The 16909-nt window shown below is 38.6% G+C and overlaps 1 non-coding gene across 1 annotated transcript; it reads right to left on the bottom strand.

The window, feature by feature from the left end:
* Window positions 1-5584: 5584 nt before the first annotated feature.
* Window positions 5585-5691, bottom strand: LOC141593374 (small nucleolar RNA R71). The gene has a single exon (XR_012521462.1). It is a non-coding gene; the product is annotated as a small nucleolar RNA R71 (small nucleolar RNA).
* Window positions 5692-16909: the final 11218 nt, after the last annotated feature.

The following is a 16909-nucleotide window of genomic DNA, read 5'->3' as shown; positions in this document are numbered from 1 at the left end:
AAAGCACGGAGTCATCCTCCGTCCCTACCATTTGACTCTCAATGGATACTTTGTCTCTGAAGGAGAATCCGAGCTCTACAATGGCTTTTATGAGCCAATCTATGACTCGATAGCTAATGTCAAACACCCAAGCATATAGGTCTTTCAAGACTGCTACTTCATCCCTGACAACACCAAAGTTGCGTCGACCAAATCTGAGTTGACCCTATGCCTGGACGGACAAGCCGTCAGTCCCCTCTTCGGAGAAGACAACATCAAGCACCTCGGCTATGAGGACATCACCAACATTGCTCTCAAATATAATGAGTTCGATCCCACTGCATTAATCTCTGATACTGACCCAGAGGAAACTACACAAGGCTGGAGGAAAACTGCCAAGTGGATCGATCGTCAAGGCCGCATTCTCAAGATTACAACTGGAGAAGGCCCTATGTTCAAAGATGGAAGTGAAGATGAGAAGGACTCTGAGTCTGAGTTAGAGTCAGAGTCTGTCTTAGCTCCTAGCATTCCTTATGTCCTATTCAAGGTCCCCTTTCCACTGTTTTATCACAAACTTGTGGCTGCGTCAGAGGTTGAGTCAACTAGGGTCATCCCTACTCCCTCGAAGGGCAGAAACCTGGAGCTTATTCCAGGGGCCACCTCCTCTGCTGTGTCGCCTCTGACTGCCCATGAGTTGTCTGTCCTATCCGAGCTTTTCGCTCAAGTCTACTTAATGAACGCTAAGTTTGCTTATGACTTGTCTCAATTTAACTGCAATGCAATTCTGAACGAATATGTGGAATTTGACTTGAGTGACTACCCACCTCACCTAGCCAAAGAACATGACAAATGAGAAGATAAGACCCCTATCATTGAGGAGATCGAACCTATTAACGTAGGAACCGATAACACATCTCAAGAACTTAGGATAGGGACCACCCTTGACCCCTCGGAAAGACAACAGTTCATCGACCTCCTACATGAATACAAGGAAGTATTCGCTTGGTCCTACAAATACATGCCGGGGATCGACAGGGAGATTGCAGAGCACATGATACCCATTAAACCCGGGGCTAAACCCGTGAAACAAAAGTTGCGTCGAATGCGGCCTCAACGGGCCCTGAAAATCAAGGAAGAGGTAGACAAACAGTTCAAACCAGGATTCTTCAAAGTTGCAGAATACTCTGACTCAGTGGCCAACATAGTCCCGGTACCCAAGAAAGACGGGAGAATTTGGGTTTGTGTCAACTTCAGGGACCTAAACAAAGCAAGTCCAAAAGACGACTTCCCTCTGCCACATGTTGACATCCTGGTGGATAACACCGCCGAGAACGTCCTATTATCATTCATGGACGGGTATGCTGGGTAAAACCAGATCAAAATGGCTGAGAAAGACATGCACAAGACTGCATTCACTACAGAGTGATGCACATATTGCTACACTTTCATGCCCTTCGGCCTAATTAACGCCGGAGCAACCTACCAAAGAACCGCTACCACTCTCCTATATGACATGATGCACAAGGAGGTGGAGGTATATGTCGATGATATGATTGTCAAATCAAAAGAGCGGGACGACCACATCAGCGCCCTTTGGAAATTCTTCGCTCGCCTCTGGAAATACAACATGAGACTAAATCCTCAGAAGTGTGCATTCAGGGTCACCTCCGGAAAACTCCTGGGACACGTCGTTAGCAAAAGGGGCATTGAAATTGATCCTACCAAAATCAAGGCTCTTCAACAAATGCCTCGGCCTAAGAACGAGAAGGAGATTCGAGGATTTCTCGGTCAAGTCCAATACATCAGCCGCTTCATAGCCAAACTCAATATGATTTGTGAACCGATCTTCAAGAAGCTTCGCGCCTCCGATCACACTGATTGGGACGACGATTGTCAAAAGGCCTTCGACAGGACAAAGGAAATCCTATCCAAACCTCCTGTCCTCATGCCACCTAAACAAGGAATACCCTTATCCCTATACCTGACTGTCACCGACACAGCCATGGGAGCAATGCTAGCACAAACAGTCGATGGCTAAGAACGAGCCATCTACAACATCAGCAAAAAATTCATCGAGTACGAGACAAGGTACACCCAACTGGAAAAGACATGCCTTGCAGTGGTTTGGTCAACAAAGAAGCTGCGACATTACATGCTAAGCTACACAGTTCACATCTACTCCAAGATGGACCCGGTCAAATACATCTTCGAGAAACCCGTACTAAACGGAAGACTGTCTAGATGGACACTCATGCTATCCGAATTTGACCTCAAATTCGTACCCCTCAAGGTTATCAAGGGAAGGGCAGTCACCGATTTCCTATCATAAAACCCCGTCAACGAGGATACAACGACCGACACATGGTCACTTCCTGACGAAAACATCTTTTGTGCTGACACCGACGCATGGGACCTATACGTCAATGGTGCATCAAATCTGAGAGGCTTCGGGGTAGGAATCCTTCTAATATCACCGGAAGGAGAACATGTTCCTATCTGAGTCAAACTAGACTTCGCCGTCACCAAAAATGCCGCCGAATATGAAGCATGCCTCATCGGTCTACAAGCAACCATAACACTTGGCATCAAGAAGCTGAGGGTCCACGACGATTCCTCACTCATCATCAATCAGGTGTCCGGATCATGGAAGATCCGAAGCGACAACTTAGCACCCTACCGAGCAAAAATCAATCAAGAGGCCGAGTTCTTCGACCAAGTCGACTACTTCCACCTGCCATGGGTAGAAAATAAATTTCTGATGCCCTACCAAAACTTGCCGCGCTCGTCAACATACCTGACAATATTATAGGATTCATTAACCTCTTATTAGACAATTCTAATAACTATATATTTTAGTTTAGTCATAAACTAATCTAGATCTTATGCATCCAAAACAAAATAATACAAAGTAAGAAGAAATCGATTAATCTTACATTGAGGGCCGAATGGTTTATACTAATCGGTCTCCTACCAAATTAGTCTTCTTTAAGAAAAACCAAGTGCTCCAACAAAAACCTTAGATTCAATAGTATAATCTACTTCTCAAGGATTTGTACCAAGGTAATCACCCTTAATTCATAAGCTAATTTATATACTAGAAATTAGAATATGAGTCCTTAAAATATAACTATTATTATTGTATTACTACTACTAGTAATGATATACTAATATTTGAGATTTTGTGAGTTTTTTTCTTAAGTTTTCCCAACAACAATTAGAGAGAATGTGAAAAATTATCAATATAATTTATAAGAATGAATAATGAATTATGGAGAAAAAAATTTCTCCTCTTTTTGCATGGGGTGGCCGGGTAGACCAAGGGAAGGGTGCCCAATACTTTTGCAAATTTGTTCTTCTCAAGATGTAGGCATGCAAGCCTATGATTAGTAGGTCATTATTATGCCTTCTACTAATTAAAAGAACAAAGCACAATTATCTCCTTATCCTCCCATTTACAAGGCACACTTAGGCTTAATATGGTCCATTTTAAGTTTGTCAAATGTCCAATTTGTGTAGTGTGATATATTGGACATGTTACTAGACATGTTGTTTTAATAATACATTTTTAACTTATTAAAAATCATTATATAAACAAAATAAATCACATACACAAATTAACTAGTAATTCACAATTACAATTATTTAAAATGGGTCATAGAATTATAAATCACAACAACTTGTATTTATAATAAACCATTCATTCTTATAATAATTGTTTCATAAACAATAAATAAAACCTAAGAAATAAAACAATTTAATTACTTAGTACGAATCTTATTTAATCGAACTATAATAAGATACGTATTCTCACTCACAAAATCATTCGTTCAATTTTAAGGAATTAATTAACTTGTATCGTCATACAATTAATTAATTAATCAATTAATAGTGTTACCCTAGAGGTCTAACCTTAAGGGATCAACTAATCATTAGTTTGGTTTATTATTCCATTAATAATGTTCTTTTTGCGTTCGGTTTTGATCTTTTCTCTACAATTCCTTTCACGGTACTTTTCTGTTCTTATATTCAGTTTCATTGCTTTAATTCACTCATAATTTAGAATTGCTAGGTTAGACCTCCCGAAGCCGAATTGTCGTTTTATGTTAATTGATCGTTTAATTAATTTAAGTATGAATTCGAATGTCTTAATTGTTAAGTTTATTGCTGTTATTATTTCTAGTATGAGTAGCTAAATACCTTGTGCTAGGATGTAGGGAATCTGTAGAAGTAGGCGGCATTAGAATAGTATGACCTAGAACGCGCTACAGTCGATCGACTGGGTTCCCTGGTCGATCGACTGGCCTCGTGAGCCATGCCTTCGTTTTAATTAATTTAATTTCCATATTTGACGAATCGAGTGCACGCGACTAGTTGAATGTTTAGGAATTGACCGACCCAATAAAGGTCGAAAGATAGGGAAGGGAGATAGCCTACCTAATTAAGACGACTAGATTAATGAGATCGAGAAATAAGTTAATTTAGACCTTTTTAGTCACTTTTTGGAACGAAAGTTAGTATTAGTGATATTAGGGATCTGTAGTAAGTTCGAAAGATGCTACCTGTAAGAATGGACCGAGAGGACTTCTTATTTTCCCGCCTCACGTGATTGTTTTAGACCTACCTAGTATACTGCCGCCGAAACTATAGTGAACCGATCATCTTCGCACCCTTTTAATATCTGTTTTCATCTACTAGTTTAGTTTACTTTTCATTTATTGCCATTAGTTATAGACCAATCCAAATCAAACCCCCACTCATTTGTTACTTTAAGACTAAAATCAGACGACTAATAATTGCATCGCCTCTCTGTGGTTCGACCCTGCTACCGCTATCTATAGTTGTAGTTGGAATTATAAATATTATTTTTGGTGCACACAACGATAGGCATCAAATTTTGGCGCCGTTGCCGGGGAGGCAATTGTTTAAAATTATTAGTTGTTTTATTTTTACTCTTTTCTTAGTTTAAGGGACATCTGTTCCTTAAGCTATTCTCATACTTTTCTTGTAGTTTCCTCTTATGCGCCGGTCACAGGGTGGTGAATTACTATCGTTAAATCCTGAGATTGAGAAGACCTTGCGCGAGTTGAGACGATCATCTAGGGTATTGCCGACAGAGGAAGAGCTGAGTACCCTTTCTAGTTACTACGAGAACGCTTTATTTGAGGAGGATCCACCTTCATCTCTTGTTTCCACTTCTTCAGCTGAGACCGTCACATCACCAGACATGGCTGAAGAAGCAAGTATAGCTAGTCACTCTGAGCCGACAGCTGAGAATCTCTATAAGGGATTCGCATTACCAGGGACGGATAGAAAATTCGAGTCGAAGCCGTCCTATATCAACTTAGTTGAGAGAAACCAATTCGGGGGAGCTGCAAATGAAGATGCAGCCAAGCATATGGAGACGTTCATTGACTATTGCTGTTCGATACCCCCACCAACCGGTGTGACCCAGGACCAGGTGAAGGAGACTATGTTCATATTCTCTCTTCGTGATGCTGCAAGGGAGTGGTACCGAGACCTGGATCGAGCTGCTAACGGAATCACTGATTGGAAGTCGATGGCCCTAGCATTCTACAAAAAGTATTTCTCTGCCTCGAAGACGAATGCCATTAGAGCTCAGATCACGAGCTTTAAATAGGGTCCTGATGAGAATTTTCATGAGGCATGGGTCCGTTTCAAGAAGTTGGTGCGAACTATTCCGCACCATGGGTTCGAAAAATGGAGCCTATGCAATCAATTTTATAATGGGCTCTATGACGATCAGAGGGCTATCCTGGATGCGGCAGGTAATGGAAGATTCCAGGAAAATTTTGGAGAGACTAAGGGGTGGAAAATTATTGATGATTTGGCCGCCCATAAAGCTGAGTATCGGAATTCCAGGGGAAATCAAAGGAGGAGTGCTGAATCCCCTTCTGTAGCTGCATTAGAGGCTCTTACGACGAGATTTGATAAGTACGAGTTGGGAGGAGCTTCAAAAGGAGGGATCTATCATGTGAATGCTGTTTCAGACGGTCCTTTCGTCTGCAAGAGATGTGGAGGAGAAGGACATGTTTCGACAAACTGCAAATTCCCTATGAGTCTTGTGCTGCTTTTCAACATTATAGGCAGACAAACACCTATTTTGAGCCGAATGTCCATCCGACCTTGAGGTGGAGTAGCCAAAATGTCTTAAATCCGACTCCACCTCCACAGCAGCAGCAGCAGCAGCAGAATTATGTGCCCCCTCATAAGCAGCAGCAGCCATATCAAAAGCCCCCGTATGTTCCACAGCAGCAGCAGCAATCCCAAAGTTCTGATTTCAATGAGTTGAAAAATTTGTTGCTAAAACAGTCTCAAGCTAGAGAGGTCGGGATGAAAATGTTGGAGAGCCAAATTGCTCAATTGGCAAGCAAGAATACAACTCGAGCTCCGGGACATTTACCAACCCAGACTGATCAAAAGGAGACCCTTAATGCAATTACTTTGAGGAGTGGGTCTACCCTTGATGGGCCCGCTATGGTCGAGAATGTCACTGAAAAAGATGAGGCAGAACCAAGTAAGAAGAAGGCTGTAACGAATAATGGCAAGAAAAAGACGTTTGCCAGGTATGTTAGTCGATCGACTGATATACCTAGTCGATCGACCAGTCCGCGAAGTGAAACAGTTATTGTTCTTGTAGAAGTCAGTCGATCGACTGACATACATGGTCGATCGACTGACAACGCTGCTGATAGTGAACCTTTTCGTCCTACAATGCCTAATAACTTGAGGGATCACTTGTTTCAGGGTACGACGACTCCAAAATTATTGAGGGAAGACCCAAATGCTGATGGGTCAGTCCCGGTTCCAAAGTATGACCCGACGACGATTAATGGTTCATTTTTGAGACGGTCTGAAGAGGGTTCGAGCTTCAACAAGGAGAAGGTAGTGGATTTTCAGCCTAAATCCACCGATGCCGGCATGAGAGACCTAGAGGAGAGGGCTAAGTTACTTCTTACAGCCCCTTATCCAGAGAGATTAGTGCCGACAAAGGAACAGGTATCATTTAACAAATTTGAGAATGTTATTCGTAGCTTAAATGTACAAGTTCCTTTTCTTGAATTAGTTAGTCAAGTGCCTGCTTACATGAAATTTATGAAGCAACTTTTGTCTAAAAAGAAGTCACTTGAAACAGTGCAATCTGTCGCACTAACTGAGGAGTCATGTTCTTACCTGACCCATACTGCACCTCATAAGCTAGAAGACCCAGGTAGCTTTTCTGTTCCTTGTAATATTGGTACCTTTTCTATTGAGAAGGCATTATGTGACCTAGGAGCCAGTATTAGTGTCATGCCTCTGAGTCTTACTAGGAAGTTGAAATTGACTAGGTTTGCAGTAACCAACATGACAGTACAGATAGCTGATCGATCTGCGGTTCAGCCTATAGGAGTCTTAGAGGACATTCATGTGCAAATAGGGAAGTTCTTTTTCCCAGTTGACTTCGTTGTGTTAGACATGCCCGAGGATGCTCACATACCTATCATTCTGGGTAGACCATTTCTGCACACTGCTGGTGCAGTTATAGATGTTGGCTCAGGGACTTTGACCTTTAAGGTGGGGAAACATTCCATTGTCTTTGCCCAGACAGCTAAGAAAAAAGACCCTATGTGGCCAGTAACTTGTAATACGGTTTCTGAAAAGAAATCCTATTTTGTTCTTTCTGATATGCCTTTCTCTACACCTATTCCTGTTGTAACACCTCCGCCCCAGATTGGGAGCAAATTGGAGGAAGATTCTTCTGTTTTGACTATTGCAGGAGCTGGTTTGGGGAAGGAAGAGCCGCATGTTGCTCCAGCTGTGAAGGAGCCAATCGTTCGGAGAGGCGGTCTAGGATGTCTTAGCTATGACACAGATGAGGAGCCTGATGAGGAGCCAGTCAAGGTGACAGAGTCCGACTTGGATTTTGATGAGCCAGAAGAGGTCATTGCTTGGGAAGATGTTGAAGCTGTTGATCCATTGAGTTCTGCGGATATTGAAGTTGATAGGAGTACAGCTGAGGAGATGAGCACGGTAGAGGCTACTTCTTGTAGCCAGAAGCCGAGCAAGTGGGCCATTCCGTGGCCATTCTTGATCAACTATTAAGTGATTAAGACTTTACAAATATTTTATTGCTTTCATTAAACCTTTTATTTATTGCTTTTGTGTGCGCGAGACTTCGCATTTTAATAAGTTTGCTTAGGATTTTAAATACTCTAGACTGTTACTTTGGGTTTAGCGCAATTTTGGGCGCGTTATTATGTGTGTTTGCGGGTTTATAGACGACATTGGCTCAATTTATTGAGTTAATTTGAAGAAAATCAGAACTTACAGCAGGTTTTTCAGTCGATCGACTGGCCATTATGGTCGATCGACTGAGCTGCGACTTCCAGGAGCTTCTGTTCCTGTTCACTTTGGTCGATCGACTTCCTGCTATGGTCGATCGACCACTTTCGCTGCTGTACCTGTTTTTCGATCATTCCCCTGCTGTGTTTGGTCGATTTGCGGAGTTGAGGGAGTTTTCTCTCCACTTTATTCTCCGACATATTTCTGTTTTCTTCAGTTTTTTCAAATTTTTGCACATAATTACCGCTTCAACATTGCTTTCTCGGAATCATGCGTGGTATTGTTTGTCTTTTCAGGTACTTATTGGTAGCACTGCTGGCTACTGAAACCTCCTAGCTCACGCTGGTTTGGGGAGGTTTCCTTTTCTTTTAACTTAAAGTCTTGTGAGTTTCCGAGTTCCTCTTCATGTCTTATTTAATTAATTTCACGCAAATTCCCATTTCCTTTTTATTTCATTACATGAGTTTGCACAATGGGGACATTGTGTGATTTGGTTTGGGGAAGGGTTTTGCGTCGCATTCATATGTTTTATTGCATTTCCGTTTCACGTTTTTTGCATTTCAGTTTTGCATTGTTTATTACATTTCATATATATACATCAAAAATTCAACAAAATTTGAAAAATTTGAAAAATTCAAGAAAAATGCACGTTTATTTTAGCATATAGGTCGAGTCGGAACGGTAGTATTTCAATGATGACATTGCATTTTCAGCTGTTTTATGCCTAAGCCTTGCTAACTGACATGTTATTAGTAGAATCATATGCATAATCTACGAGTTTTCGTTAAATTTCTTGCTGAACTTGAGACTTGACTAAGAATTTTGGCAAACTACATCATTTTCTGAGATTTAGAGCATATAACTGGTGTCACTCATGACCAGTTTATCTAGGATTGTGAGTAGTTACTCCTTATGAGACATGTTACATAAATTTGCATAAATATGAACTTAATCTGCTTAATACCTGTATGCATTCGGTTCGTGGTTAGTTGACACATGTGGAAGAGGTCACCCCTTTATTCATTTTGCCCATAAGCTCCACACTGCCAAAAATAGCCTTTTTGTCCCGATGACTACATCCTACACTTAGCCTGCCCTTGCCAAGCTAGTAGTTTATGTTCTTAGGATTTTTCTTTGTTTTTGGTAGCTAATGCTCATTTTGAGATAATGTTGGGAAGATGAAAAAGGAAGGAAAGAAAAAGAAAAAAATAGAATTGAAAAAAAAAGAGAAGAAAAATGATTCGAAAAAAAAAAGAAAAAAAGAAAAGAGCGTGCTGTACTGTAGAGGAAGGTCGATCGACTGGCCATCTTGGTCGATCGACTGAAGCCCGAGAAAAGAAAAACGAAATCACATGTTGGAGTTTTGATTTGTTGGTGATTTTATTCCCATGCTTTATTATTATCATTTGGGGAATTACAATTATATCGGAGATTGTGAGCTTTGTGCTTGATAATTAGCACCGTTTCAATTGAAATTTTGAGCAAGAAGTTGGATGGTTTATTAATTTGGTTCCCTTAGTTACTAGCTTGGCTTTTAACTCTGTTTTTATCCAAATTCGTCTTAGCCTCTTCTTACCCATACCTCACATATCCGTATTTACCTCGGCATGTGTCATGGTCCTTTGATCGGTTGGAATGCATATGTACGGTTGTAGAGATCATTTTCATATTAGATTGCAGGCATGTTCTTATAGGTCGTAGTTAGGTGAGTGTCACTACAAAATAAATTCTTTCTATCTTACACATTATTCACCTGTGCTTATGAGTGATTCGAGCGACCCGTGAGAGTCCAATTTGATAAGTCTCTATTGTTGCAGGTTCAGCAGTTTTTAACGACTTCATAACTCATTTGCATGATTCATATTGCTAATTGATTGTTAGTTGTCGCATTAAATTGGTTAAGGCTATTCGGTTTGCATTTCGCTCTGAGATTGAACTCGTTCCATTAGATTTTTAGGATCGAGTCTAGTTCTTGCTTGAGGACAAGCAAGGGTTTGGTTTGGGGAAGTTTGATGCGTGTCCTAAATATGATGTTTTACACCCCATTTTACAGGCATTTCAGAGCTCATTTATGTAGTTTATGCTACTATTCTCCTTATTTCCGTCTACTTTCGTGTTTTTGTACATTATTGCAGAAATGTGAAGAATCCAGCGGAAATCAAGCTAAATCCGTCCCCGAGTACCTTGCATTGCATTTGACGTGAAGTATTTATTCAAGGAACGAACTTGGTGCGCATTTCGAGGCCTGAAAGACAACTTTATGAAGGATTAGAAGCGGACTACCAGCTATAGTGGTCGATCGACTGCTGCCCTTGGTCGATCGACCAGAGTGCGACTTACAGAAGCTACTGTTCAGCGATGACCAGTCGATCGACTACCTTGCTTGGTCGATCGACCACACCGTTAATCTGCGTGAATTAAGAGATCGAGAATTAGGAAGCCCATAGTAGTTAGGTTTCAGGAATAAGTGTTACGTATATTCCTATATAACGTAGCTTTAGTTTTCAGTTTTAATCATCCAGTTCTATCATCTAGTTCTTTACATACAATTCATCAATCATTAGTTTGGTTTATTATTCCATTAATAAAGTTCTTTTTGCGTTCGGTTTTGATCTTTCCTCTACAATTCCTTTCACGGTACTTTTCTGTTCTTATATTCAGTTTCATTGCTTTAATTCACTCATAATTTAGAATTGCTAGGTTAGACCTCCCGAAGCCGAATTGTCGTTTTATGATAATTGATCGTTTAATTAATTTAAGTATGAATTCAAATGTCTTAATTTTTAAGTTTATTGCTGTTATTATTTCTAGTATGAGTAGCTAAATACCTTGTGCTAGGATGTAGGGAATCTTTAGAAGTAGGCGGCATTAGAATAGTATGACCTAGAACGCGCCACGGTCGATCGACTGGGTTCCTTAGTCGATCGACTGGCCTCGTGAGCTATGCCTTCGTTTTAATTAATTTAATTTCCATATTTGACGAATCGAGTGCACGCGACTAGTTGAATGTTTAGGATTTGACCGACCCAATAAAGATCGAAAGATAGGGAAGGGAGATAGCCTACCTAATTAAGACGACTAGATTAATGAGATCGAGAGATAAGTTAATTTAGACCTTTTTTGTCACTTTTCGGAACGAAAGTTAGTATTAGTGATATTAGGGACCTGTAGTAAGTTCGAAAGATGCTACCTGTAAGAATGGACCGAGAGGACTTCTTATTTTCCCGCCTCACGTGATTGTTTTAGACCTACCTAGTATACTGTCGCCGAAACTATAGTGAACCGATCATCTTAGCACCCTTTTAATATCTGTTTTCATCTACTAGTTTAGTTTACTTTTCATTTATTGCCATTAGTTATAGACCAATCCAAATCAAACCCCCACTCATTTGTTACTTTAAGACTAAAATAAGACGACTAATAATTGCATCGCCTCTCTGTGGTTCGACCCTGCTACCGCTATCTATAGTTGTAGTTGGAATTATAAATATTATTTTTGGTGCACACAACGATAGGCATCAGTCGCCAACTAGCTCGCGCCTAAACGGGGTACTCAGACCAGAGATCAACCGTGTTTGTTCTCGTCATTTCCCTTAATCCACTTTTTATATTTGTAATCGGTTTTCACCATTTCAAGTATTTTCGAACCATTGTTATTTTATTTCACATGTTTTAACCATAAAACATTTTTCACCCTTGGTTCCTTATACCATGACGGTTAAATCTGTGTTTCGGTGATAATATTTGGTTAATGACATTTTAAAGGTATTTTAAAGCCTTTTATTTTATTTCATTTCTTTACATTTTCAAACAAGCATATTAGTCACCAACACAAAGTCATCCTTGGTTCTACATACCACGCCGGATTTTAACCCGGGTACGATGATGAGTATCGACTAATAACATTCAAATGGACTTAAAACAATTAGTCCATAGTCGTTTTCAAAACTATTCATGTCAAGTTTGTCAAACCGAACCCGACACCGAATATTATCAAAATAATTATGATTATTCGAGTCAAGTTCTTCAAATCAACAAATGCGGTCTAAAACGACCCCTTTAATCAAACCGGGTTTAAATACCCATTTTCAACACGTTTTATAACGTTTTCTAAAAGGTCAGAACGCGGCACATAAACCGTGGCCTTAACCGCGCCTAAACAGGCTCTCCATTTCTCATTTTCAAAACCAGAGGGAGGCCCCTTACACCGCCGGCTGGCTCGCGCCTCATATAGCCGTCTGGTACAGGGCCTGTTCCCTTCCAGCATTAGTCTAGGACGATCCCGACTCCGGTTAACCCGGATATAGGACGAATCAGATGACTATTTAACTATCCAAAACCACATTTGCAAAATGCCATACTAAGACAAATGGATCATGTTATGCACCCTAAACCTAATACGGTAAATGGATGTCTAATTTCCGTCTTGCATGCAAATCAACCGTTAATCCAACTCGACATCTTATACTTGATACTTGGATTAAATCAACCGACTTAGAAAGCTCTCACATGTTAGGTTTAAATTATTGGATGCGCATTCATGCATTTAAACCGTTTTATCAACTTTTGCATTCAACCAACCAAGATCGATCAGTAGAGGCCGCTAAACGCGGGGGGGGATTGGGTGTCTGATTAAAGGGCTTCCCAATACGTACCTTCACCTCTTACTCATAAACTTTGGATAGTGGACGACCTTATCCAGGGTGTACGAGAGTCATTCTAGAGATAGGATGCTAAAGAGGGGCGATTTCCTTATCTTTAGTACCTATGTCAAACGCTGCTTTGTGCTTCGATTTGACCGAGGTATAAAGTGGAATTCGAACGGGTTCCAGGCATCCCACAAATGCCTGGTGGCGACTCCGAACATCTCTAATCATTTCGAGACCTTTACCGAGACGAAACCGACCGATCTAAAACGATCCGGTCGAAGGCATTTTTACGCCGCCGAGCGTGGCTTTCAAAAGACCGCTGTATGTCCATAGATCGAAGTGGGCTTGCAGGTGGGCCATGTCCACACTTTCCCTTATGTATTCTTAGTATGAGATTTAAACATGTGATCACATTATTGTCGAGGACACATACTCCAACAATCTCCCACTTGCCCGTGACAAGTGTGCGTCACCAATTCTCTTGTCCCATTACTATCTCCCACTCAATCCAAGGTTTCTTGTAGGTCGTACTTACATTTGATCATATCATGAGTGGTTTCCTCGATCTGGAGAATAACTGTCTGACCAGAATTATCTACCATAGATACGTTCCGAGCGTGGCCATGCATTTCCAGTTCATTACTCCTCGAGTGGCCTTGAGATATAAGATAACCCTGACGGGGATGGACATTTCCTATCACACTCTTCCCTTCGAATAGCCACAGCTCATTAAGACCCAAAACATGCCCATATGACCCCAGTTACGAAGGTCGTAGAACATAAATCAAAGTCACTCTGAAACTGTGCCATTTTAGGCGGACAGTCTTTAGTCACAGAATTGACTCATAAGAATACTATAGTAGCTCTCGCCACGACCAGGCTATATAAAATTTTCCATAACTCTATAAGCAGTCATAAGCCCGACAGAGTGTCCCTCACAGTCTGCCTATGTGATTCACTAGTCATCTCTCATAACTCTATGACATTTGTACTCGCCATCAATCGCATCACACTCTAGTTACTTCGAGATGTCACCTCATATAAGTAACTAGGGGCGAATACTAAGTTAATCCAGTTCACTTTAATGGGGTTCAATATTGTCTCAAACAACCCATTTGGATGTAACAAAGTACAAGATGAGTTATCAATAACTCAAACGATAAATGTGATTATCACATACGAGTAGTCAATACCATATTACTACTCTATGTCTTATAATCATAAGTGTATTTATACACTTGTCTAACGCAATAAAAGTTTAGCTTTTGAACATACCATGTGTCCAAGTGTTCAAACTTTGTGAATTGCGATTTCCTTAATTTTCATGTTATCTCTTATAGCACGAACTCCACTAAGTACATGTCTAGACTTCGTTCTAGACTCATGGTCTTTAGCTTGAAAGAAGCTCATGCTGTTATCATATAACTTGTGATGTGTGTTTCGGGGGACATCACTACTTGTAGTTTTTAAAGTACACCACCTAATCACTGTTGGAAAATGTGTCCTCAACAATAGTGCGATCACATGATTTAATATCATAATTAAATCTCATATTAAGAATACGTAAGGGATGATTCATTATATAGTCAACTGATCAACATTAATCGGTACAGATTGTCTTGCTAGAGTTTGACGTTACTGCCGTGGGACGGTGGTGGTCAGTTGATCCCTTAAGGTCACACCTAAAGGATGATGCCCTAATCTGTAAAGTTGATTAGTTGTATGACGATACAAGTTATTCAATTCTTTAAAATTGAACAATTCAATTTGTGAGAGAGAATATTTATATCTTATTGTAATGGGATTAAATAAGATTTATTTTAGTAATAAAAAGACTTTATTACTAAAATTGTTTATTGTTTGAGAAACAATAAAGATAAGAATGAATGGTTAATTATAATTACAAGATATTGTGAATTATAATTATATGACCCATTTTATTTATGTGATCAAGTATCACTAGTCAATTTGTTGTATGTAATTTAATTAATTTATAAAATGATATTTATGTGATAAATATGCATTAAATTAATTAATAACATGTAACATACTACATGTGACATATTGTGTGACAAGTGACAAATTGACAAAATGAAATGGTAGTCCATTTTATGTAAGTGGACCGAAATGGAGGTTGTAGTGGAGTGTGCATAATATTATTTTATGTGATAAGATTAATATAATCATACCTACAATTAGTAGCCTTACACACCTACATTATGGAGAAGAGGAAAAGAACAAGGAGATGCCATATTTTGGCATATTGCCTTCCATTTTCACGGCACTCCCTATTCCTTTTATGATGAGAATCTTTCTCATTTTGTCTCTAACCATTCACTCATTTTTCCACATGCATTCTTCTCTCTACTCTTTCATTTTTCCCTAAAAACTTGAGAAAAGATGATTCAAATTGTTCATAAAGATTACTAATATTATTAGTATAATATATGAATATTAGTAATCAATTTTAAGGTAAACTACTAAACAAATATCTAGCACATATTATTTAGTAGAGATAAGGGATAATCTTGGGTGAAATCAAGAGGAGTGGCTTCTATACTTGAAGTCTTTGGAGGATCATCCTAATACTCATCATAGCTCAAGAACAAGTGAAGGTAGGAGACCTTACTTGTGCCCATAAAACCGAAATTAACAATGTAAGGGACATTGTTTTCTTATAAATCTTTTATTTTGTTATGCATGCACTAGATCTAAGGAACATAAATTAAAAAGTTAATTAGTTCACTATTAGAGGAGTCTAATAATAGGTAAGTAAACCTAACAAGTGGTATCAGAGCATAAGGATGTTGCATGCATAATCGGTTATTGTTTTTCCGAGTTAAAAAGTTAACATATAAAACTAAAAATTTGTGATTTATAAGTATAAGCCACGAAATCATCATGCATGTTATATATTCTGGTCCTAAAATGTTTTTAGGTCATTTTTATGATTTATGGAAACTTATTGCTCATTTTAATGATTTTTGGTCATTTTATTATATTTTTATGACTAAAATGGGAATTAAAATGCTAAAAATAGTTAACCTAAGTTTCTGACCTTGAACATTTTATATGACCTCACATACATATTTTACAAGTTGTGTGTAAAATCTCGTATTAATTGGATTAATATTGCATGATTTATGATTTTTATGAGATAAAAATGGATTAAAAGACGTTAAATGGTTAAAAATAGTTAAATTTCGAATTAGGCCATGAGATTTTAATATGTTGTCACATGCATAATTTACATAGTGTATGTAAATTTCGAGAGTAAAAGATCTCATTTAGCATGATTTATGAATTTTTAGACTAAAAATGGCATAAAAAGTGACTATTTTAGAATAAATAGCTAAAACGTATTGCATGGCTTGAGAAAATTATTTAAGGTTGCATAAATATCCCAATAATCAGATCTAAGGTTGTAAAATTTATTGGATTAATTTTTGGATACTTTAAACATTTTATGAGATAAACTGATAAAATGCAACTATATTTTCTCAAAATTAATTCGAAAATTTTAACCATGATTTTTGAAATTATGAGTGTCATGGAATTATTCCAGAATTTTAAAAAATTTAAAATTCAAATTTTGAAATTTTTATAATTTAATTTGGATTTATTTCATAAATATTATGATTTTAAGGTAAAAAATGAGCATAAAATTAAATCAAATTGAATTATTGTCAAAAATTGAGTGATGACAAATTTTTGAGTCCTAAAAGGTGTTAGGATAAATAACTTGAGCTTAGATGTGATTTAAGTGTTAATTAGTGATTTTAAAAGGTTATTATCACACATTTCCATAGAACCGAGTTATAGTACGACATAAGTTAAATAGGGCAATTTGGCACATCATTTGGTACATATTATAATGCTGCATGTTTTAATTGTTGAATGTATTTTATTTATATAATTTTAGATTATGTAATTTTATCTTA

Source organism: Silene latifolia, chromosome 7, assembly GCF_048544455.1.
Source record: "Silene latifolia isolate original U9 population chromosome 7, ASM4854445v1, whole genome shotgun sequence".
In the NCBI taxonomy this organism is placed as follows: Eukaryota; Viridiplantae; Streptophyta; class Magnoliopsida; order Caryophyllales; family Caryophyllaceae; genus Silene; species Silene latifolia.
Note: the sequence above shows the minus strand (reverse complement) of the source record. Positions and strands in the feature narration are given on the sequence as shown.